The sequence below is a fragment of the Castor canadensis genome, chromosome 5 (genome assembly GCF_047511655.1).
Source record: "Castor canadensis chromosome 5, mCasCan1.hap1v2, whole genome shotgun sequence".
NCBI lineage: Eukaryota > Metazoa > Chordata > Mammalia > Rodentia > Castoridae > Castor > Castor canadensis.
Window position 1 is genome coordinate 17,094,423 of NC_133390.1, and position 26,534 is coordinate 17,120,956.

The following is a 26,534-nucleotide window of genomic DNA, read 5'->3' on the forward strand; positions in this document are numbered from 1 at the left end:
TAAGAGACATTAAGAGCAAATGAGTTAGAAGATTTTTCCCTTTTCCATATTTGACTTAAAACTCTCCAAATTAATTTCCCAGGATTGCAATAACAATTTCACAAACTGAGTGCCTTAAAGCAACAGAAATTGACTCTTCCAGCTCCTAGAAGCAGAAGTGCAAAATCAAGGTGTCCATTGAATCATGACTGCTCTGAGACCCTGGGTAGAAATTATCCTTGCTTCTTTCCAGCTCTAGGCTGGGCAATCCTTGACTTGAAGCTCCAAACTTGCCTCTGTGTTTAATATTCCTCTTGTGAGTTCATCTTCATATGAAGTGACATTCCCCTGTGTGTGTCTTCCCATTGTCTACCCTGTAATAAGGTGTAGATTAGGATCCACACCAATGACCTCATCCTAACTTAATTAAATTTGTAAATATCCAATTTCCAAAGGTCATATTTTCAGGTATAGGGTTAGGACTTCAACATACCTTCTGGGAAGTCACAAATTCAATACCATAACACCAACCTAGCAGTTTGTCTCAGAGTTGTCCAGTGCAAAGTTAAATTTTTTTCAAAAAAAATTCTTTGTAGCATTTATATCAATTTTTGGAGTAATATAAATCCACTAAAATTAGTTCAAGTTTACTAATTGTATTCTCTCCAGAATTCTCTGGAGCACACAGATAAAGACAGTTATCACATACTTGCCCACTAAGGAGGCTGTAAGACTTTTAGCAATTATGGAGAATTCTGCATCAAGTGAGAAATAAGCTTTTTTTTTTTTTTTACCACAGTCTCCCAGAACATGCAAACACACACACACAGAGACATTTTTGGAGCAGGTCTATAGATCAAATGACAATAATTCCATGTAACAATTGTTTCAAAATTGTCTTACCGATTTTGGTCTTATCAAATACCTTGATACCCTGAATCATTCTGCAAACAGAGTGATTAAATTTGTAGTTTTCACTTGATTTCTACCTTAATACTTGATTTGTGCTACTTATTTTCCTTCCTTGGTGATAAAAAACCTGAGAATATTGAGTTAGGACATATTATATGATTGCTAAGTAGAGCAAGAATGGCTCAATGTAACATTTGTAAATGTGATTGCTTTTAAAAAATGTATTGAATTAAGTATAAGAACTCAAGATTTGTGCCAAAACACAAATTGTGCGGAGATACCATCAAAACAGATAAAAACATTTTCACTACTACTTTAGTTAGTACTAAATTGTTATGAAACATCGATGTTGTTTATGAAAAGAGCAACAAATAATTAGTTCAAAATTAGAAATGCCTCATGTACATATACAATTACCCATGTAGAAGAGAAAGTCAAAATTTCTTTTAATTTAGTCATCACTAAGGGAAGTTATATTTAACTAGGATTCTAAATTCCACAAAGCAAAATCAGACAAAGCTCAAATTGCCCAATAATTAATTATAACTGATGTGGTTAAAACAAATAATTAGTTTCCATCTATTTATTAACATCTAAAGTCATTTGCTTGGAAAAAAATGAGTCAGAAAAAAAATGCAAGAGATAGATTTTCCAGTTTGTTTTTAGAAATATGCTCAACCATTTAAGTTCTAAAAGAAATCCATTCATGTTTTCCTTATTAGTTGGACTATGTCATAACAGCATAGATCACTGGTGTAATTAACATTGATTAAGCTAAACTATAGCTAGGAGGCAACATTAGGTAGTGAGTAAGGGTGTGGCCTTTGAGAAGCTCAGCTCTACAATTTATTCACCATGAGGATGTCACGTGAGTGAAACAAGTATATGCCATTTCCAGACCTGGTCTCAGAAATGCATTTGCGTGTGTTTTCTTCACTAGTTGCTGGGCCACATGCAAATAGTCCAGTGGAAATAGTGAAGGTTCAAGGTAGAGATGGTAGAAATACAACCTGGATCCCCGAATCACTAGATGATGAAAAGTTACAGTGAAATGACAAGAAATGAATCTCTTTTTGTTTATCACTGAGATTTTGTTGTGTTTATTACAGCAATTCTCCTATCATGAACAATATACTACCTGATAAGGCTATTATAGATTAAAATGATAATCATAGAGTCCCTGACACAGAGTAAGCATTCAGTAATTGATGGACATGATTACTACTTAAAGGCCATAAAATGTATGTCTAGCATTACACTTATAGACCTGAACAGCTAGATTTTGGCAGGAGTTAAAACACCTTGAGAACAATATAGATATACACCCATAGATGTGTGTCTGCAGCATGTATACATACAGTATTCTATGATACATAAAATTCCATTGCTTAATGCATCCTAATATCATTCCACGTCTCCTGAGGCAATACCTGGTATAACACCAGCACGCATTAGGTGTTGAGTGAGTGATAATTGTGATGGATAAATTAATGCATAATTACAGTATAATAGAAGAATTCTTTTCCTGTTTAATTGCACTGGGTAGAGTTACTATGTACACTGTACAAATCAGGAACTTTTAAGACTTAAGGATAACAGACACTGAACAGGAGGAAAATACAAAGGTAGCTTCAGTAACTGACTCAGGCTGATTCTCACCTTACACCGTGCATGCATAGTGTTTGTGTGATTATTACCCCACCTAACTTGCTTCCATACACCCTGTTCCTGGGTGTATATAGCATAAGTGAAGGTTTAAGAAAAGAAAAATAAAATTCAGTGTAGCTGGTTGTGATTACATAGAAGCTGGGAAAGGACTTTGTCATTAGAGTTTATTAAATGAGCAATCACTCTAACTACGTATCAAGATGCAAGGCCTAGACATTAAGAATCTCTTAACACTCAAAAACCACAGAGATTATTTTTGGCTCTGTTTGAGGGATTTGTAGGTTTAGAATAGACAACATTTGTGGATGGAAGAAAATTTCAATTAAGGACTGAGATAATAAGGTCAGTTAGTGTGGGTATCTCTAATTCCAAGTTGTCACCAAACGTGGTTTTGAGGCAGACTGTCTCACAGAAGCTCAGTTCTCTGGTGCATAAAATTATGGGCTTAGATAAATTAGTTATTTTTTGTGATGATTTAAGGTCATTATTTTTTCAATATCATCATAATAAATATTAATTTTCATTGCATTCTGTGTGGGAGAAATTATCAGAAGAGTTCCTGCTGATAGAATGCTAGATTAATCACCTTTTACTGTGCACTTTTTCATAATACACAAACAGTTGCTTTCCACAGAAACCAAGTTTTGTCAGATAACAAATTGAAAGGCAAATGGAAACTGGAATATTTTATTCATACTTAATTGGGCATGCACAGTTCATACCTATTCTAAACAAACAAATCCACAATAGGACATAGATTTTAATGAACCTTCATAACAATAGAAGCAATGTGAAAAAAAAATTGACCCAGCATTTTAAAAAAAGACAATTTGAGCATGTTCTTATGGCATATCTATTGCCGCAGTTCCTAGGCAACAAGGCATTATTCAAACAAAAAGACAGGTAGATAATTATAGATCCTCGTATACTTGGTCTTCAGTGTTTAAGGAAGGATATCAGCAAGAAATTAAATGCTACGTGAATCATAAAGGTGTCACTGCATGTGTCTGTCAGATGTTTAAGTGGAATTTCTCGACTAAGTCACAGCTCCTCTCCTTGGATGTGCAGCTCAGTGATGGAGGTCCCAGTACTGCATGGAAGCCCCCACTCTGCAACATGTCCCTTGCTCTGCACCAGGGCTTCCAGACCACAGGGTTTGCTCTCAGCTGCAGTTAACAACTATTTCAGGAGTCACCTGAAAACGAGAATCATCAAAACAGGTAAGGAAAATATGCTTTCCTAGCAATTTATTGAAAAGTACCCCCTTTTGGACCAAGAAAATCCTCTTACATTCAAAGATAATTGGCTCTACTGTTTGTCTTGATTTCTTTTACTTTCTGAAGGTATCATAGGCCACGGTTCTTGACAGACACCCAGGCAAAACAACAAAGCACATAGTATAGGTAACCAGAAGACAGCAAATCTGTCTCCATTCTGTGAGGAAAATGCCATCCAGCAGGGGTTCTGAACTATTCTTTAGCGGGTTCAATTTCAAATACAAGCTAATTATTCATTTAGTTGAAAAATAAACTTTCAAAATCCTTCTATTTATGCATTTTGCATGCATCTGAAAAATTTTTTTGTTTTTTTAGCATCCACAAATATTTCTGTGAGATGTTTATGGACTACCTTCTCAATGTCAGATGCTACTCAGTCACTGAGGAAATTGTGGGAAGCAGACCTCTCATGAATCCAAATTCATGGATCTTTACATCTTATGGGGAAAGACACTGATCCAATGAACTTAGAAGGGACTAAATGTGATCACACCCCAGGAAGAAAACAGTCCCTAAAAGCCAGTAACAAGGATATACTTTAATTTAAGGAAGATTTGTGAGAAGGTTATGAATATATAATTCAAAAGTAGATATTTCAAACACGATAGAGACAAGAATGCTTTTGTCACATATCAAAACTCCATCTTATTGAAGTGATTTTCAGTAGAACATGAAATTTGGGGAGTAAAAGTCAATGTACTGAGCTTTTCTGTTCACAACATTATATGAATGGCTTAGCTATCCTAGACATATAAGTGAAGTGATTTCTTGGTATCCATGGGAGATTGGTTCCAGGATCCCCCAAGAATACTGAAATCTAAGGATTCTTCGATTCTTGTAAACTTCCCTTATGTGAAATGAAAAAGCGTTGATGTAGAACCTATGCACACACATCCTCCCATATATTTTAAATCTTCTCTAGATTATTTATAATGCCTAATAAAATGTAAATCCTATAGAAATAGCTATTGTACTGTGTTGATTAGGAATAATAACAAGAAAACTAGTCTATACACATTCAGTAAAGGTGCCATTTTTTTCCTGAATAATTTCTATCTGCCATTGGTTAAACCTATGAACTCAGAATCCATGGATATAGAGGGCTGACTATTCTTAGAATTTCATTCCTGTGAAATGTCAGTGTACAAAGCATAAAAGAAAATGAGACTGCTCCACTAAAGAAGTATCCTAACTAATTTTCTGCTCTTTTTTCTTCCCAAAAGAGGAATGAACACCATGTCTCTCTCAAAGTCAAAGCACAGCCCTGCTGATGTTAAGATGGCAACATGGTGGTGAAAGACACCATATTGTGATCATTTCATTGTAGTTTCACTGGAGACTCTTTCTCCTTAGAGGTAGTTCAATAATTACAACCCCATTATTCCTTAAGTAGAAATATACCCTAACCAATCACACATCTATTATCTTGCATACAAATCAATTCTCCAATTTGTATTGCTTTTCTCAGAAATGTTACCAATAATTCCATCATTTTACAGCTCATTTGTACCCATACAAGACACAAACATGTTGAAATTCAGTGGAGAAGTAAATTGAAATTGAATCCCTTTATCCTGGAATCAATTTTACTACATTAGATTTTGAAGGAACAATGTGTTGGGATGGAGTTTCAAGATCTTAGAAAAATAATGCCACATCTATTCCTTGCATGTCTAGTAATTTAGGTGTCTTACTCACTTGCCTTTAATATTGAAAAAGGACTTTCAGAGCAATAGGCAACAAAAGTCAATGAGTAGATAGCAGAGTTAAAATTGTACAACATTTCTATGTTATACATGTGTGGTAGAAGGAGACGTAGAAATTGAAAAAAGGTCAGAGTATATACGAGCCTATGAGCCCATAAGCTAAAGAATGTGGCAGCTTCAAGTTGCTGGAAAGTCAATGAAGCAAATTTCTCCCTAAAGTCTCCAGAAGAAACACAACCGATGACCCACTTTAGACTTTGGATCTCTTCAGCTACAAGATAATAAATTTATGTGCTTTTAAGCCTCCCCACCAAATTTCTATAATATGTTATATCAGTGACGGGAAACCAGTGCCTCTTGTATAAAGACTTTAACACAAATCATGCCACATACTCATTATTACAATTATCTATTATTTTTCCTATTCTGCTTTGGGTGTTCTTTATATATTTTGTAAATTTGTCATTGTTTGATTCTAGGCATTGTACAGAAATGAACTTTCTCTTCTCTTGTTGCCATTTTCAGTTAAAAAATCTGAAAAAATTAACCTTGAAAACTACTCTGTTTCAGAAATGAAAAACAACTAACTACTTTGAAGATGAAAATGACAGTTTTCATTGGCCAACTCAAAATAAATGCTGAACTGTTGCATCCATTCCTCTGCAGAGCTGGATTGCTAATCTTGAAATGTATTTGGAAGTTTCCTTTGGACACCTGAAAAGGCCTAGGTATGATAAACACTTTTGGGGTAGAAATATAAACTATCCCAGACTTTTTTAATTGCTTTTATTCCTTCTGATGAATGCTAAATTAAACTTGCATTGTAAAAATGGTGCTATTGCATTTTAATTGCTACTCCATATTCAGAACATAATGCCTAAATTTTCCTTGGAGCTTCTCTGGTGTTTTCAATTTGAAAACATGGAAAGAAACTGAAACTAGTGCCTCAAAAGAGGTTTTTCTTTGAAAATGGCTGGGCGATCTCCAAGGTGTGGCTTTTGCAACCCATGAGGTCCACAGAGCTAAACCACTAGGACTCCCTGTATCATATACTGATTCTCCTACTCTGTCAGAATGTCATGATTATCTTCCATGAAACTCTGCATTTACAAAATTAAGGGGAAATTTTCAGAAACCTTTCTTATCAATTATCAGGTTTATAGAGAAACCATGCAGAACAATACAACCAAATGTTGAAGATTATAAATTTCAAAAGACAATTTCCCAGAAAGAGATTGCTGTCCAAACCATGTGATGTATGCTCAAATGCATTTATCTGTGAAAGCATTACAATTGCCTTCTACCCATCCATATATATCGTGTATGTTGGAAAAGAAAGTCTGCTTTTTGTGAATATAAAACAAGGTACCCAATAAAATATTCATAATGCTAAACTTTAGGCTTCCATACATGCTCTTTCTAGAATACCAAATACAATGAACACTCCAATCAGAACCAGATTTGATTCTTTTTTATCCATTCATATTTTACATTACCTTCATGTGTGCATGCTATATATAGCTGCCCTTTCCTCATGTAACCTTCAGCTGTCTTGAATGAATTTTAAAACTCCCTTAGCAAATGCTTATAGCCTTTTAGTGTTAAATAAGTTTTCACTGACATTTACAAGTCATACCGTTTACAAGAGTGCACTGTGGTCTTCATGTTTATTCTCCTTTCATTGCAATAAAATGTGATGTTTAATGCTCTATTGATTATTGCTCCAGTAACAAGTGACACTTTTAATGAGTAATTTTTTTCTAAGCTTTATCATTGATACATATTTTACCATAAACTGTATTTTATGTTTAAAAATGTTGATTTCCATCCCATAATAAGTTTAAGCAAGCCATTTTCTTAGGTTTATGAAAAATCTACATTAGTGCAAATCATGCTACTAATATTGAGTTTAAAATAGATTGTTTTTCAAGTGACACCATTTGTATGGGTGGTTAAGACATATCCTCCCTAGTGTTGAAATCATTAAAAGTTTATCATTTTCTTGGTGAATCTATAAGTTGAGTGTTGACAGACATTCTCTATTTATAGTCAGGTTATATCAGCTATGGAGGTGGATATTTTGTGTTTAGTTTTAAATAACTCCTTCCGGTGGAGAATGAAGAAGAGAAAATATTTTAATGCTAATTTAGAAATGGCAATTGGGCATTTATCTCTAATATGCTTTTAGTCATTTCTACTAGGAGATTATTTCTTTATGGTGATGTTTAAAGAGAAAAAGGCCCTAACAAAGTAAAGGTCTTAAAGGCTTACTAGATTCGTATTAGTTAAATTCAAAATCTCAAGAAAAAAACCAAGGTTGTATTGACATTCACAAGTAATATGATCTTGATTATCCAATCACTCAAAAAAGAAAAGGAAAATGAGTCAATCTTTTAAAAAATGTTCACTCATTTTCATTTAATGTGTATTTTTTACTAGATCATCATAAAAATGCATCAATGACTCTAAAATAAACAGGAGTGTAAGTGGAGTCTTATCAGGAAGCTCTACTATCTTGTATCTTAAGCGTTAAATATTGTCTTTATTTTTTCAGTTTCAAAATAATCATTCCCAGAAGAAAATATGAACACTACTGTGAGGACAGCCATTAAGCCTTATCATATATTGACTCTTCAGCTAATGACTCATTATTTTCTTTCTAACTTGACAGCTTGCTGAGAACAAGGCCTCCAGAGAGCAGCGAGAAGTCTGCAGCACCAGTGCTCCATCCAAAGATAACAAGTATTAGAGGAACACATGAGGGTTGCTCATAGCCAGCAGGCTGGCAGATAGATAAGAATTTGGAACAGACAGAGAAAGATGAGGAAGATGACTGAAGAGTGTGGAGGGCAAAGGACGACATGAATCTGCCCATCACAGATCCCTACACTTCAAGCTCTGCCCTGCTTCTGGTGCTGTAACAGAGAGCTTAGTGCCATAGGGTAAGAAATATGGAGGAAAACATCATAGATGCAGGACAATAACTTCAACAAAAGGAAAGACTTAAAATGTGATTAATTTGAATCATTCTTGCTCTGTCTTCTCTACCCTACCGCTCCCAAATTCTCTAATCAAATCCAAGCCATTTCATCTTGAGTGTCATCAAAGTTCTGGCATCCTTGATTGGAGGTTCCAGAAAACATACAAGCAGATAGATGTATCATCAAATCTCTTTCTATGTGAATTATAATTATATATGTTAGATTTTGATTTTAAAATTCCTACAAATTTCCTAATTAAACTCAGTATTGCTGCATGGCTTATAAAAATGAACAATGTGATGAATGGCTGCTTATAAATGCTGTTTTTTAAGGAAAATTGATAACTATTATGTGCTTTTTGTCATCCCATGACTGTCTGTGATGGTATGAATATATTTATATAATAGGTGTGCATATGAATCTAACCCCCCATAAGGAGATTGAATAAATAAATTTTCAGTATCTGAATCAAATAGAAAATTAGATCTGCTGTACCACACAAATATCTGTAATAACAATGTATTTCATCATTTTTTCAATTTATTATAAGTACAGTAGCACCTGTAGACAATGATTTTATGTATTTGTTCAGCAAGCATACACTGAATGCAATATAAGCACCAGGATTGTGTTGCATGCTGCATACAACAGCAAACAGACAGGCACAATTCCTGACCTCAAAGAGGATACAGCATGGTAGGACATGAAAACAGTCAAGAACACAATATTATCAAGGCATGGAGCCTCTCTGCAAGAAATCAAGTGAATCAGAGGCATAAGGATGAACAGGAATTTGCTAAACAGGTCAATTATCTTGTCTTTGAAAACAAAAGTTAAAAAGAAAGATTCTGTCCCAATAATAGTTCTGGCTAATAGCATTTAGATAAAATTGTCAACATTAATTTCTACATAGAATCCTATATCATAAAACAGAGAAAGTTTGAATTGTTTTATTCCATTTTTAATTGGTATATGAGGTTGTTTATAATAAAAATGCTTCTTTAGACACATTAATTTATTCAAGAAATAGTTAGTGAGCCCACACTTCCAGGTTGTGACAATGCAGTGGCAATTTGAATAGAGATGACACCCGTAGTAGTGGATATTTGTTGTGCATTTGATTACCCAACAAATTAACATCATTCTTGTTAGAAGAATTCTATTTTTGAATCTTGGCAAGGCACAAAGAATTCCCTTCCCTTGAAGTGCTGAGAATAGTACATATTTTCTGGTCTCCCTTGAAGCTTGTCATAGGCACTTGAGTTAGGTTCTGCCCATCAGAGCCAGTGATATAGAAAGGAAGGAGAGGGATGTTGCTTTTTCTCCCTGTGATGATGGCATTAGTAGTGGCTATTTAGTGACAGAAATAATTTCTCACCAGCTTAGTAGAGTTTAGGGAAGTAGTCCAGGAACTCGCGCCTAACTTTCATATTCCTCCAAGATACTATGAATTATCCTGAATCTTTTAAATAAACATGTTGTTTTGCTCATTCTGATCCACAGGTTTCTTCTGCAACAGAGAATCATAATTTACAGACCAACCTCAGAGCCAGCCAGACACCAGGAAAAGCATCAGTTAGAGTAAGAAAACTGTGAACACCTGAGGAATTCAGCAATATATCAATTTCTTATCATGTTGATTTCTCCAAAATATTCCACTGCAAAAACTAAAGAAGTGCATTCATCTTGGCTATAAAGGTTGAAATTTTGGTGTATTCTTCATACCAAATTCATCTTCCAGTGATGCATAATTCTGACATTTTCTGAAGAAGTCTGAAACCTATTTTTTCTCTCCAGATTTCCCCCAAATCTACAGTTTTGTTCTCAGGAAGATGGTGTCTTTCTATCCTCAGAGAAACTTTTGAGTTAGAACTGCCTTACACACAGACTTTTGAATGCTGACTCTCTGCCCTACCTGTTGGGAGAATCTCACTTCATGTTGGAAAAATCATTGACCTAATAAAACAGTGACCACAGCTATAACTCTGTCTGAATATTAGTTTTTCTTTTTCATGCTGATCTACTGAGTTAATCTAAATCCTCCACCTGCTCAGCCCTGCTGAATAATTCAAATGATAAGTCTTTGTTTTACCTTGTACCTTCTTTAGTCATGCTTCATGAACAAGTCCCAAAATGTAAAATAGGACAATAGAACAATTAAAACAAATTTCTTTCTCCAAAATTTTAATTTCTAAAATAGTTTGATTAACCCAGTATCAGACACAACTAAATATTTGAACCTTAAATCCTGACAGCTCATTACAGCATGTTGAAAGAAAATAGCTGCCTATAGTATTTTCACTCAGAAAACCTAAAAATTGCACAGCAACAATTCTGAAACTTTCAGTTTCAGATTTCAAGTTGATAAATCACTGATTTCAAGTTCTTAAATCAACTGTGATGCATCTTTTAGTACATGGTTGAGTGTGTGTTGAAATGGAAGTATAAGACATTATGCCTGCCTCCCTAGCACTTACAGTCTCCCTGAGAAGGTAAGACAGTTCAGTAATGGCCCACATTCCATACAGCACAGGACTTCAAAAAATAAGTAGTCTTTTAAAGGTAGGAGTGTTCTAAAAATCCTCACAGAGAAGAAACTTGAGGTTGACCATTAATGAGGACAAATTTGGTACTATATTCACAGGAGTGGAAGAGAGACATTCTCTGCTAAAAGGGAGCATGACTTTTAATCATTGATTATACAGAAACTACAAGGATGCTTTGACACCTCAAGGTCAGAGGATCAGGGTATTGGTACCCAAGGATGTCAGCATGTTAAGGATGGCAGTGCCCAGTATGAAACATTCCTTTGCTGTAACCCTAAAAGCAGTGAAAGTTCCTCTAAATACCAGTCAGGGGTCTAGCGTCTGCCTCCTTAAGACAGAATCTGCAGCTGACAGCTTGATTAACTGACTTTCACCAGTTCTCTTCTTTGAAACGTTTCTTCCCCCAGACATCTAGCATTTCATCTTGCCATTTTGCCTTATCCCCAATGGCCTGTGGGTGGAGATACTTGAAGTCCTTGTGTCCCATGTTTGCCCATCAGTCAGGCTGTCCAGAGTGAGAAGCATCTGCCCCTGAAAGAGTTCTCTATTCCCAGATGAGCAGCTGATCACCTGCTTGTCCATGATGTAAGTCCTCACATGGTCACCCGAATCCCAGTAACTTACAGCAATGTCAGAACTCTGAATTATGATTCTAGATTCTGTGACATGATAAAGAATATTAGTAATTTGGAGAGCCAATTCAAATGCAATTTTGAATTGGGCATTGCCACCTCTTTATTATAGTCCTAAAATAAATAGAAATCAATCTCATTCTAAGTTGACACCTTACTAAGTGTTATGCTGCTCTGTGATGTCACTTGGGTAGAGAAGTAAGTAAAGAGGAAGAAAAGCCACAGATTATTTGCATACTGTATGCTTTCCTCTCACCACAATTTTATAAAATAGGAATTGTACTCCCACTTTACAGATGAGAAAATATGTGAACAGAGAGATAACAAAAATAAATTCCCCAAGTTCTGAAAGTGTGACTATGGTAGAACCTGTTCAGACTTCTGACAAAACAATGCCAATATACTGAGTTCATGATTTTTAGTCACCTAGCAATGTACCATTTCAAAAAATACTTATGGATGCTTAAAATCTTCTCTTTAGATATCATTAGTGTTTCTAGGCAGCTACCCTGAATGAAAGCACCCAAGAAAGTGAAAATTTTACATAAATGTATTAAGTAGGAGCTTTGAAGATTATCCTCAAATTTACTTATGAGTAGAACTTATATAAGCCTAAATAGATCGTGGTCATTCCCACCCATTAAAGTGCAGGGGAAAATATGCTGAAGATGGGACACCTGGTTTTCTAACTTATATACATCCTATAAAGCTAAGTATAAAGTTTAGAACTTCATATTTTATATCAAGGTACCTTTCATATATGGATTTTAAGAAATCATGATTAACAGAAAAAAGTCACTTTTTTCCTAAGGTTCCTTCCTTGGATCATGTGTTCCCACTTCAGGTATGCATCTCTCTTCTGTCTACCTATACCAATTCAATCATTGGATGAAAATCCAACATGGTTTTCTCCTCCAATGTAGCACACATAATGTAAATTAATTATAATCTATCTTATGTATGTTTTCACATGAGATCTCCAGTTTCTTAAACTTAAAGACATACATGTGTGATTTAGTCTTTGTGTTCTGAGTTCTTAGCACTGGTGTGAGAGGCAATAGGCATGAAGTCAGGGACTATTTATTATATGAATGACTATGATGAATTTGTATTCATCTAGACTCCTTTGTGAAAAATGACATACCTTTAAAAAGCAGTCAACCAATTTAGGGGGTCGAGTCTATGTTTCCTACTCAGTGATAATTAGCACATAACTTTAGAGGGAAAAGTAAACAATTACTTTCCTATATTTTATTTTTAATTTGCTATTCTTTATAGTCTTGTTTTTGAAAGCACAGCATGCATTTTTTATTGAATAAATAATAAATGAATCCCTTCCCACTTCAGTACTAAAAAGTTCCAGAGTCAAAGGTGAACTGCTCATACAGCTAATGAGAAATAATATTTACAGAGAATTTATTTTGTGCCTGTCACTGCAACTGGCATTTTATATAGATTGTCTCATTTAAATCTCCAACAGTGTTTTCTGCAAGACACCAGGCTTTTTTTTGAAGAACTTTCTTATTAGTAAGTTGTACAGGCCTGCCCGGCTTATTTCACTTAACATGATGTTCTCCAGTTTCATCACCTTATCTGCAAACAACAAAATTTCATTGTTACTTATGGCTGAGCAATACTCCATTGTGTACCACATTTTCTTAATCCATTCATCAATTATGAAGCTTCTAGGTGTTTCCATAGCTTGGCTATTGTGAATAGGGCTTCAGTAAACATGGGTGTGCAGATGACTCTATTGTATCCTGACTTACCTTCCTTCTGGTATCACTGAATCATGTGGTAGTATTATTTTTAGTTTTTTGAGTAACCTCCATACTGCTTTCCAAAGCAGTTGTGCTAATTTACATTCCCACCAAAAGTGTGTCAGCATTCCTCCCCACGCCACCCCCACTCCAACCCACCCTGGCATACTTGCCAGTATTTGTTGTTCGTGTTATTGATGGTTGCCTTTCTATTTGGAGTGAGGTGAAATCTCAAGGTTGATTTGGTATGCATTTCCTTTGTCACCAAGGACATTGAACTTTCATGTATTTACCACTCATTTGTACTTCTTCTTTTGAGAATTATCTGTTCAGTTCATTTGCCCATGTATTCAGTGGGTTGTTGATTCTCTGTGGAGTTGGGTTTTTGAGCTCCTTGTATATGCTGGTTAATCCCTTGTCAGATGTATAGCTGGCAAAGATTTTCTTCCATTCTATAGGCTGTCTCATTAGTGAAGTGACTGTTTCTTTTACCATGCAGAAGGTTTTTAGTTCGATGAAGTCTGAATTGTCAATCCTTTCTCTCTCTTAACTCTTTAGCCATGGGAGTTTTTATTCATAAAGTCATTTCCTATGTTTATATGACCCAGTGTATTCCTTGGTTTTTTTTTTTTTCTTGGAGTAATTTCATAGGTCTTACATTAAGAGCTTTGCTGCACTTTGAAGTGATACTTGTACAAAGTGAGAGACTGGGTTCCAATTTCAATCTTCTGCAAGCAGATGTCCAGTTTTCCTAACTCTTTTTGAAAAGCTGTCTTTTCTTCAACACATGTTTTTGGCTCCTTTGTCAAAAATCAAATGGCTGCAGCTTCAGGGTTCGTGTTCGTATCTTCCATTCTGTTCCATTGGTTCACATAAGATACCAGTCTTATTCCAATTTTACAAATGAAAAAAATGAAACACAAATAAGTAAAGTCATTTGTTCAAGGTTAGATAGCAGTAGGACCCAGGAATCAAGCACAGGCAGGGCCATAGCCATGTGCTCCCTTTTTCTTTGGTAGAACTGTACACTGGATGCATACATTTCCTTTCCTAGTTGCTGCATTTGCCTCTATAAATCACTGGAGTTTCTGCTCATATATGTCAACTACAAAGCTTGTGTGATATAGTATCCACAACTAAAATCTCATTGGCAAGTTTCTATCTCACAGTCCATTTAGTCAAGCTTAGTCATTCCTGCATTGAATCCTTTATATTGCTTCTGTTTTAATATTTTATCAGTTTCTGTTGCTCTTACTCTCCCAGGCCCAGTTCTGAAAAAGGAACTGAAATATATGGCAGAGAAAAAGTGTTTTTTTTACTGAGCAAGTAAATGGAGACAGCTTACTTTGTGTGTATGTATGTGTTTGCATGTGTGTGTGCATGCACACACATGAATAGAATTTTTATTTTCTAGAGAATAAGACAAGAGTTCATCTCAAAGTTATAGCAACTAATAAATGCTTTCCTATAGCTATCTGAATGAAATACTTCATTGGAAGAAAGAAAGATTGGCAAGCCTGTGAGTAGTAAGACAGTGCTTTGCCAAGTGAAGCATGTTAGTTCTTTTAATCTATAATTCAATTGCTCTCTTGGTTCAGGAAAACTCTTGAGAAGGCTCTGAGAGCCTTCTGTTAAGTACATTGCGTGAGTATGGTCTAAATGCTGCTGAGCTGCCTGAGGGAGCACTGAATGATGAAGTCACTTCAGTGACTTGTCTTTATGGAACACAGGCAGGTGTGATGGAATCTGGAGTAAGAATAAGATAGTTCACTCTTAAGCAACTGGGTTTTCGTAAGATTGTTTGTTTCTTATTTACCCAGCAAAGAACAGTATTGTAAATTAATACACTTGCCTTAAAAAGAATAATTTATGTTACTATTTCACAAATTATGGACATGAGATGACAGGAAAGCACGTAATCTGCTTGAAATGAAAATTTAGAGTTTATGTAACTGCAAATGTTACAGTCATTACATAAGAAAACATGAACTATTCTGCATCAAATTCTGCAAGGCTTTCAATTTGCCCTTGATTTTCAAGCATGGTTACAGTAAGGATGTGTGCCAAACTACTTAAGTGAATATTGTGAAATATTATAAAATATTAAGTCATAAGTAATTAAACTATATAAATAAAAATAGCAGGTTTTAGCAAGAACTCAAGTGACTTCCCAAGATCATAAAAGAGAGAAAAACATAAAAATAGAATTTTGTTCACAAAGTGTTAAAGCTATAAATAAAGTTTCTTTTTAAAAAAAATTGGTTTACCTCTGCAGCTTCTAAAATATAATTTGGACTAACCCAAATTGATTTTGAGCTGTCCTCCGAATTTAGATCTTGTATACAAGATAAGATGGTTTTTGATAGCATTTTTAAATTGCTAATTAGCTGTGATGGAAAGAAGATTAGTTTGCATAGGAATGTATAAGATGGTTTTCATCCAAACGTATTACTTTATATGCTATGGTAGCTTATATTTAAGAAGAATAATATAATGTTATGACACAAACCTAGAGTGTCTTCTGCAAGTTTTCTGTTTGTGTCTACAAATTCTTGCAATGTTAAAAATTAACTTAATAGCAAAACCATTTTAGCAAAGCATGCTACAAAGTGTGAAGCCAGGTCCCTGTGCACTGCATACCAACTTAATCTGAGTCTGGTGAGAAAAAGCATCCGTACTCAAGTTACATGAAACAGGTTCATTTCTTACAAATAAGCATCAAGGGGTAATAGAAGCCTAGGATTCATTGCAAGCTGGTTCCCAAGGCTTAACTGCCCAGATCTGATAGAATCTCAACTGTGCATGTCCACTTGCACCACAACTAAAGGAATCCAGATAGCAGCCTGTTCTTGGTTTGCACCACAGAGCTATGGGACTCGGTGGGCAGAAGTGCTGAAAGACATCCTATTTCCAGAAGAACCGGAGCAGAGCCCAGTCTGCTCTGCCCAATCCCTCTCTATCTCAGGGCGTTACATTCATAGCACATTCTACAGTTAGTCTGGTGAACTACAAGTGAAACCGGGGAGATTCCATTTTTGCTTATAGTTCTCAAATATAAAAAAGCTGGGTCATTCTAAAGCCACTCAGAACAAAGAGCATGATGCTATACCAAGTAGATCTTTCATGGTTTTATTTATAAATTGTCTTAACAGTATAATAAGTCATGGTGCTTTTGAATAAATGAGGTTTTTAACCACAACAATATGGTAAAAGATTGTGACTCTGAAAATATGCCACTTTGCTTTATCACAAAACTATTCTATCCAGTGTCACTATTTAGAAATAGGTGTTTAAGACTTGAGAATTAGGTTACACTATTGAGAAGACATGCAATATGAGCAATTATATCATAATCTTCAATCTCTCTAAAACCCTAATTTTTTTAATATATAAAATGAAATTTTCTTTTTTTTTTTTTTTTTTTTTTTTTTTTTTTTTTTTTTATTTTTTTTTTTTCTTCTTTTATTATTCATATGTGCATACAAGGCTTGGTTCATTTCTCCCCCCTGCCCCCACCCCCTCCCTTACCACCCACTCCGCCCCCTCCCGCTCCCCCCCTCAATACCCAGCAGAAACTATTTTGCCCTTATCTCTAATTTTGTTGTAGAGAGAGTATAAGCAATAATAGGAAGGAACAAGGGGTTTTGTTGGTTGAGATAAGGATAGCTATACATTGGTAAAATATTTAAGTGATTCAAAAAGACATTTTATCAACTGCAGTTTATGAAAGTGGCTCATTATTAGAAAGGTAATAAGAAATTGGTTTTTATTTAACATAGTATTGATCTGAGAATAAGAGAGAATTGGCTCTTTCTAAAGAAAGAATTGGGCCATTCTGTGGTTGGTGAGAACTTCTTACAAAGAGAAAATTATGCAATTGTAATCATATCCAATTTTTTAAAATTTAGAATGAATGATAGAAAATTTTGAAGCTACCAAAATCTTACAAAAATTTTCAGCTGCAGAGAAGGAATGAAACTCTAAACAAAAGCAGATGGTGGATTCCCACCTGGAACTTTTGAAACATTCCTAATGTCCCTGACTGGCACTGTAACATTCACACCCCTCACAGTAGTCTTAGCTTCTATGATTATCAGGGTTAATATAATGAAGAGAAAGGTTAAAGATTCACAGAGTTTTAATAAGCATCATCAAACTCAGAGTGGGTCCTGTGATAATATAATTTATTCTATTGAAGAATAACCTGAAACAAACAAAACTTTACCCTCCATTTTAGATGTGAGGTTTAGAATTCTCCCCAAAGGTTTAGAATCTTCTTCATTCTCATCTCAAATCCATTTACACATTCTTCCCTCATCCAAGCAAAACCCCTGTGCACCACCACAAACTGGAGAAACACATATTCCTTTGGATAGTCCATGTTGTAGAACACTGTCAATTAATTAATTTTGGATACAGGCATTTATCGTTCTAATTTTAAACCCAAATAATGCTTCAAAGATTTTATGTTAGCTAAATCTTGCTCATAAACTAGAATAAGGAGCTTTTTAATACAACATTAATGAAACAACATAGATAATAATTGCAGCTATGATAGTGTAAACCAATTCAATGGGATTGTAGGAGAAAATAAACTCTATTACTTAAAAGCAGTTTTATGTAGATTCCTTCTTAGAGATAGCTTTGAAAATCTGGGGATCTTGAATGTAATTTAATCCACTTTCCACAATGATAATATTATTCCTCCATGGCTAAAAGTTCCTCACAATTTACTCCTGATTCTGACTTACTTTTTACTATGCCTCAGCTACTCACTTACTAGTTATAACAGTCTAAGTCTAAAAGTATGCCTGAGGAGGACCCTGGAATAAAACTTGTTTTTATCACTGCTCATACTGTAACTCCCTGCTATTTTCTAGAGTTTAGTATAAGACATTTTGTTATACTACGTCTGTAATTATCTTACCTTGGTCAGTATGGGATGGAAATAATCATTACATTGATTGTATACTCTGTGAATTTGGTAATATCTCCAAAATGGTAACTCATATGGATCATAGATATCTCAAAAGTATTTCAATTCCTTTTGTTATTTTTACCTTCAAGCAGGTACCCATTGAGGATGCATACACACAAGCACTCACAAACATTCATGCACATGACTGTCACTTATTAGCAAATTGGACAGCGAGAAACAAACCACTGCTTTATGAGGGCCATCGAAGAACAGATTCAACTTCAAAATTAAAGAACCTGAGGGTTCTTTGAAAAGAGGAATGAGATATATTCATAGTGTGAAGAGCCACTGGTTTGCAACCCACATTATTCTGTCAAGATGGCACACTGAGATCTTATTCTGTTCTTTTGGATTGGGTATTTGGCATAAAACTGATCCAACCTTGCCATGGTCTGAAGTGAGCTACTATCATTTTTCACCAGCCCTGATCTCTAGTAGAGAATGTACTAACTGAAAGACTATTTTGGAACTGAGCTTGGGCAATTCGAGTTTGGGAAGAATGGGAAGTTGGCATCATTGATTCTTAATTTGTTTACTTTTTCTAGTTTTGAGAGCTGTCATTTAGGATTTGATTGTTTCTGCCCAGGTGTATGGGTTTGAATGAATGAAATAATCTCTTCTCTATTCCTTATTCCTTCACAAATATGAAAGTCACAGAACAGATCCAGATCTGACCTAGAAGACTGAGGAATACATGGTGCCTTAACACTAAGGATAAAGACTTTTGTCCATTTACACTCTTAGCAAGGTCTATCGGTATGAGTATTTGCAGGTAGAAGGCTAGACATCCTAGTCATGATGAATCAACTTCTCAGGAGAGACTGGTGTCCATGACTAGCTAGTTCAATGGAATACTCACACCTAACCATTACAAATAAGTAAGTTAAATCAATCGAATTCAGCATACCAAATTTCACTCCTCCTCCACCTCAATCCCACCAATCATGCCAACATATTCTTCATATAGGGTTTTAGATATTGAGGCAAAGGTTACTAATTATCTTCCAATATCTATTTTTCCCTTTATCATTGTAATTGTAGAATCCCCATCACTATATCACTTCCATTGTCCCATCTAGAAATTATAATTCCCAGGCTCCTTTTCATCTGGTTGTGGTCATGTGATGGACAGGATGTAAGGGGAATTGATCTGAACACCTATGGATCACCTCTTTAGAAAGGAAGCTGTTTATTTTCATATCTCCCCTGTTCCTGAAGTCAGAAATGAAGTAACAATTAAGGAACTAACTAGATTCAAGAGATGAAGTCTGGAGCTTCCTATGTGTCCTATATCTTCTGCCAAGCTCTGGACCAAATATGCAAGAAAAATACATTTATATTATGTTTAAACCAATATAATTTTTCAGTTTAGCCTGCACCTTAAATAGTGTATCAAACAGCAAAGACACCTGTTTAGAAATTAATACTCTGATAAAAACAAAATGTATGATGATAAACTATAAGTTCTAGTGACAAACTAGGGTTCCAGCCAGTGATGTAATGGATAGAGAATGAGTAAACTTAAAATTCATATATTTTCAAATATATGTAAAGTTATCAGCCAAATTTTATTAATTCTATTTATATTTTTAAGTAAGTATTTTGTTATTTTTCCTTTTTTATTTACCTTTTTAACTTAATGAAATGTTAATTGATCATATATAGGACAATCATATTAGAAGTAATATAATATTATAAGTAATATATATGTTCATTATATAGCACAAGATAACGAGCAATTATTAGACTTTCATCTAAACTAATAACCAGAACCTTACTAATAGTTTGCATTTGCTTAAGTTTTCTGAATTGGAAAAATTTGGAAAATACACAAACTTATTTAGTATCTGTACCTTCAGCTCAGAGATCCTCATGATCCTAGATATAAGAAAATTAATCAAAAGAATATTAGTACCACTTGAAAGTCACATATAAAAATTAGCTACGCTATACCTTTAGGGTTAGCTCTGAACCTCTCAATGTTCTGACCCTTATTTTCCTTTTCTATAAATGCTACATTAAGGGTTAGGCATGGTGCTTCTGCCTGTAATCCAACTACTCTGGAGATACAGATAGGAGGATTGTGATTCCAGGCCACCCAAGGCAAAAACAAGTTAGCCAAAAGCTACCTTACAAAACAAGTTGGGCATGGCAGTACACATGTAATTGTAGCTATTTAGGAGGTGGAGTTAGGAGGACCATGGTCCAAAGCTTGTCTGGGCAAAAGTATGAGACCCTACTTAAAAAAATAAACCAAAGCAAAAATTGCTGAGGGTATGGCTCAAGTGTAGAGTGTTGCCTAGCAAGCAGGAGGTCTGAATTCAAACCCCAATACTACCTTAATTATTCTGTCAAAAATCTACTGCAAACCTTGTATTAGATAAAACAGGTGAAAGCATGTAGCCCTTAACTCAAAAGGAAGAGCTGAGAGGAAAGAGAGAAGAGTACAAATAGTGCAGAGGGTGAAAGTCTTTCTCACACAGCCAAAGCAGAGTGAATGTTGAGTCCTCTTTTGATCTGTCATAATGTGTTGTGACCAAATGCCTTGAAGCATATAAAACGCTTGGAATAGCACCTGGCTTATAGGTACATTATTTACATATTTGCTAAAATTGCTACACTTGGACAAGAATGTAGAGAAGCTACTCTGTCATATGTACAAGTTACTCCTTTAGATAACGGTCATTAAAATGTAAAGTTATGCCTTTTTTGTTTACATGCACAGAATCATTAGAATTTAAGCCATTAGAATGTGCTCACATTATAGCAATTTATATTCTAGTGACTCCATTGTCTGAGAAATCAAAAGTTTCTGGAAAGTTTTCCTATTATGAAAACATCCAAGTTGCTCTCTGCTCTGGAATTATAAATGTGCCAGTAGACAGGAAGACAGCAGATCATTATATAAATTATTGTGAATCAGAATCTATTAAGTTTCACAAATGATTCTGAAACTCACTTGCTGAGCAGAATTATCTGGAGGAAATATATTTATATACATATTCCTGAGCCCAAATATAGAATCTCTTTGAACAGATTCATGTTTTTATTACTTATTCCACTTTGTTGAGGTCAAATTTTATGAAATTGTGCTGTATAAATTAAAGTATAAAATGATTATTAAAACACCAATTTCACAAACACTTTTTATGTAGAAATAATATTGCATTGAATGAATATCATATAACTTCTGGTTTTCACTGAGCACTTAGTTTACTTTCATTCTTTCAGTAATAATAATGTATTTAAAAATTAATTTTTCTGTTTAAAGTTTTGTTTGTTGACAAGGCACAGATTTTTTTTTTAATTTTTGAGGATCATGCTATGTAGCCCAGGCTGGCCTCAAATTCTCAGTCCTCCAGGCTCAGCCTCCTGACTTGAGGGATTATAGGAATGTGCCTCATGCCTGCTCCAAACCATTAGTACATTAGCTTCCCTTTTCACTGGAGACACATTCCAAGCATGCAGTAGATGGCTAGAACCACAGATAGAACCAAACCCTATGTACGCTGTGTTTTTTCTTGCACTTACATACCTATGGTAAAGTCCAATTTATAAATTAGATACAGTAAGATATTAACAGCTATAGCTAATAAAAGGGTGAAGGAGGCTAAATGTAGTGGAACTACTATGTATTCATGTATGAAAATGGAAAAATGACACTATTGAAACTATTTTAGAAATGGGGGGAGGAAGATAAAAGAGAATGATAGTGGGGGTAAATTCAAATATGATATAAGAACTTTTGTAAGTATCACAATGAACCCCACAACAATGTAATAAAAATAAATAAAATAAAATAGAACAGGTCTGGTTTAATAGTTCATACCTGTAATCCCAACTACTGGAGAGGTGGAAATCAGTAGGACCGTGGTTTGGGGCTAACCCAGGAAAAATGTAAGGAAGACCCTATCTCCACAAATAAGCTCAGCATGGTGATGCCCACTTGTGGTCCCAGTTACACTGGAGGCATAGGAAGTAGGATCATGGTGTTAGGCCAGCCCTGAGAAAAACATGAGATCCTAGTCAAAAACTGACTAAACCAAAAAGGACTGGCAGCATAACTCAATTGGTAGAGCACCTGCCTAGCTCTCAAGTGCAAGGCCCTGAGTTCCAATGCCAGTATCACCAAAATGAGTAAATGAATGAATAAAATAGAACAATTATTATACCGTAATAAAACTGATGTGAATGAGCTCGTTCTCTCTCTCTCTCAAAACTTCTTATTGTAATGTTCTCATCCTTCTTCTTGTGACTATGTGAGATGACACAAAGCCTGCGTGATCAGAAGAAGTGAGTTGAATGACCAAGCTCTTACCACGCATCATGACCACAACGCATGTAGTATGAGGTGCAGCAGCAAAACTCATGCAGGCTTCTTTTCCCTTCTTCACAATTTCATAGATCAATTTATTCCTGCCATACATGTAACTTTTTCTTATTAAATCAAGAACATTCCCCTTTTCACTTAAAGAAAACACTTCATGGCTTCTCTCTGGAATATCTAAATGACCAGCATCTCTTCTCTTATGTTTCAGGATCACTATTAAGTAAAATGAGGGCTACTTGAGAATATCACCAAAATACTGTGAGAGTTGAGCTGATAATCTAGGTTACCAAGTGACAAATGAGCGGCTGATGATCAGGTAACAATTCAGCATGGATACAGGACAGAAGTGATTCACACGTTAGGAGGAACAGAGAAGGCTGGCGGGAGATTTCATTACTACTCAAAACAGTGCATGATTTAAAACTTATGAGTTATTTATTTCTGGAATTTCTCATTTAAGACTTTTGGACTGGGTAACTGAAACTGCAGGAAGCAAAACAGAAGATATTCAGAGACTACTGATATCAGACCATGTCTTAGGACATGAGTGCATACATCTGCTTTCCCTTAAATGGCTTATGAGCTGCGAGGACCTCGCCTCTGACTCTTCTTTCATTTACTTTAGTTCCTCCAGAGATAAAGGAAAAAAATGTGCCTTAATTTTTCTTCAAATGTTTCAGACTTTCAACTCTTTTCCAAAATGTGGTTCTAGATTATCCAAATCTAGGATCCAAACCTCTTATCAAGAGCTCCAAGGACAATAATTCTTATGAACAATTTTGACTGGTCTCTAGACTTCAAGCTTCTACCCCAGAAAAGCAACATGGCTGTTGTGAAATCACAACTTTCATTCAAATATAAAAGAAACAAGAATCAAGGTGAGGGGATTAATGACTGAGAGAATCATTAAACTGATAAAAGCAGTTCAAGAGTATAGTCATATGCAGGTGGCTCATGACCGAAATCCTAGCTACTTAGGAGGCTGAGATCAGGGAGATCACAATTTGGGGTCAATAGTGAGACCCCACCTCAATTAATGACTGGGTGTCATGTTTCATGCCTCCCGTCCCAGCAACACAGGAGGCTGAGATCAGGATGATCATGGTTCTAGGCCTACTGGAGCAGAAAAAGTTCATGAAACCCATTCCCCCATCCATCTCAATGAAAAACACCTGTGCATATTGGCACACATCTATCCCTCCCAATGATGGTGGAAAATGTAAAATAGGCCAACCTGGGCAAAACATAGACCCTGTATACAAAATGACCAGAGAAGAAAAGGGCTGAAGTGTGGCTCAAGTATTAGAGCACCTGCCTCCCAAGTAGAAACCCTGAGTTGAAACCCCAGTATCCCTAAAAAGCAAAAATGTAGCAATATATTATGCATATGTATATGTAAATGTACATACATATGTATATATGTGTATTGTGTAAATAAAACCAGGAATAGTGAACTGAAGTCATTGATAGATGCAAAACTGTTTGATGCCCTATACAGCAATATTTTATAATGTTTGAGCTCATCATTTCTATGGGGAAGAAATCCATTTTATCGCAAACAATCACAATTTATTTTTATAGCCATCAATTTTCTACAATCTAACTTCTACTTCTTCTCACTGAAAAGTAAGTCAGTCAACAGAAAAACAACCAAAGGCATGCATTCCTATGCAACCAGATAAACCCATCACTTTGTACAGTACATGTCAAAATTTCCTTCAAAATCATCCCGTCAGCCTGTGTGGTAAATGCTTAACACATAACAGTACACAGATACATCTTCTACCATCACAGAATTTCCAGTCTGAAATGATCTTTCTCCATTTCTCTATGAACTGAACTACTCTTTACCTGTGAAGACTCACAGAATTCTCTCTCCTACTGGAAGATGCTTTCCTTCTTCAGTTGTGCCAGCCCACACAAACCCTTTTGAGATAACTGCCCATGAATGAGGCATGTCATGTGGACTGGTTTACAAATGTGTTTGGGACAGGGATTCTAGTTTTGCCTGTTATTTTTGCATAATTTCTACAAGAGCTAGGAATTACTTTTTTGGTTAAAACTGATAACCTTACTTTAGGTACAGGGCTTGTGTTCAGGGACTCAATGACTTCTACAGACTCTGTGATGAACGTCTCTGGAGCACTTTTTCTCTCAAACTTTCTTGACCCAACTAATTAAGTTTATTCCAATTTATGATTCAAAAAGCTTTGATTTCAGAGTGATGGCTGTCATATAAATATAGATTAAAATGAGCATAAATATGCAGGTGCTGATCTATAAAAACATTTGTACTGTGAAGCAAGCCACTTACAAAACATTGCCAGAAGAGACTTCTAGAAGAGGAGGAAGAAGAGTTACAATCTTAGTGTATGATAGAGAAACTACCATTATATGAATTCTTTAATTAGGAGTTTTCTACTATAATGGTAATTTTATTTTCCTTTGCTAAGAACCAGTAGGTAAAAATTATGCATCTCTATGAAGTTATTCATTTCAAAAAGAAAATAAGAAAGAGTACACTTCCCTGGGCTAAAATACTAGAATAAAAGAAACTCAAGTCCTCTGTTACATTATTAAAGGTTCCCACTTTGAGAAGTCCCAGAAAAGTGCTTTGTAAACAAGATCCTGAGTGGTTCAAATAATTTCAAATGGAAATAGAAGGCAGAACCTAAATGCAAAAATCAAATGACTACCATCACAATGTTATGTTGATACTTATTAATAACTCCTGACAAAGAACACAGTGAAAGGTCTGGCTTATTTTTCAATTAAAATCTCTTTGTCCTTTGTAAAAGTTTCATACTTGGTATGCACATCTAGTCACTTTTCAATAGAAACACAATACTAAGCTTAGGTAAAGTCAAAATCCTGGCCTGATCAGTTAAAGGTAGAAGGTTAGAAATAAAATGATGGTGAATTTGCACAGTGGACTAGATGAACTGAATAATCATCTCATCTGCATTACAGTGAAAGCTTCATTTCCATCTGTACTTAGATAACTAATCAAGTTGCTAAAACATCACAGAGGCTGAAAAATGACAGGCACCAGTGGCTCAAGCCTGCAATCCTAGCTAACCTTCGAGGCTGAAATTAGGAGGATTAAGGTTCCAGGCTAGCCCTGATAAATCATTCAGGAGACCCCACTCTAAAATAACAAGAGCAAAATGGACTTGAGGTGTGGCTCAAGTGGTAGAGCACTGCTTTGCAAATGTGAAGTCCTGAGTTTAAACCCCAGTCCCACAAATAATTAATTAATTAAGGCTGGAAAACATAGGTGTCTAGGCAAAACACATTATGGACTTTAAATGGATTTCTTTCTCTCTTCCCAAGATCTCTTCCTCCTCCTCCTTGTCCTTATTGTGAAGATTGAAAGCAAATTGAAGCAAAACATACATGTAATCTGAAGTAATGAAAACTAAAAGTATTTCATTCTGCACTATCAAATGTGAAGCTGCAGAAATCCACATTTGTAGCCCTTTAAATACTTCTTTTTTTAATTTTTTTTAAGAGAAGATGAGATTTAATCAATGAGTATTATTTAATAGAACAAGTTGTGCCAAATATGGAAGTTCAAAAGATAAAAAAGAATAGAAAGGAAAGATCAAATTTTAATGAGTTGCCATCTTTACTTGATTTAAGTGAATTTCCTTCCTGGTAGAAAATAGTAACACTAACAAGTCATTTGTGTGCATATTCCCACAGTTTGATACCTGACCACTTTCTCTTATGCTATTTCATTGTGTTACAAATGAACTCAGATTA

The 26,534-nt window shown here is 35.2% G+C and overlaps 1 long non-coding RNA gene across 9 annotated transcripts in view; it reads right to left on the minus strand.

The window, feature by feature from the left end:
- The window catches only part of LOC109701394 (uncharacterized), a 186,970-nt gene that overhangs the window by 69,607 nt on the left and 90,829 nt on the right, over positions 1–26,534 (minus strand). For 4 of the 9 annotated variants that reach the window (XR_012447898.1, XR_012447897.1, XR_012447899.1 and 1 more), the window contains one exon: positions 6–3,754. The exons of the other annotated variants lie outside the window; for them this stretch is intronic. This is a non-coding gene — a long non-coding RNA (uncharacterized lncRNA). Of the gene's footprint in view, positions 1–5; positions 3,755–26,534 lie in introns of those variants that run through there. 9 annotated transcript variants of the gene reach the window in all.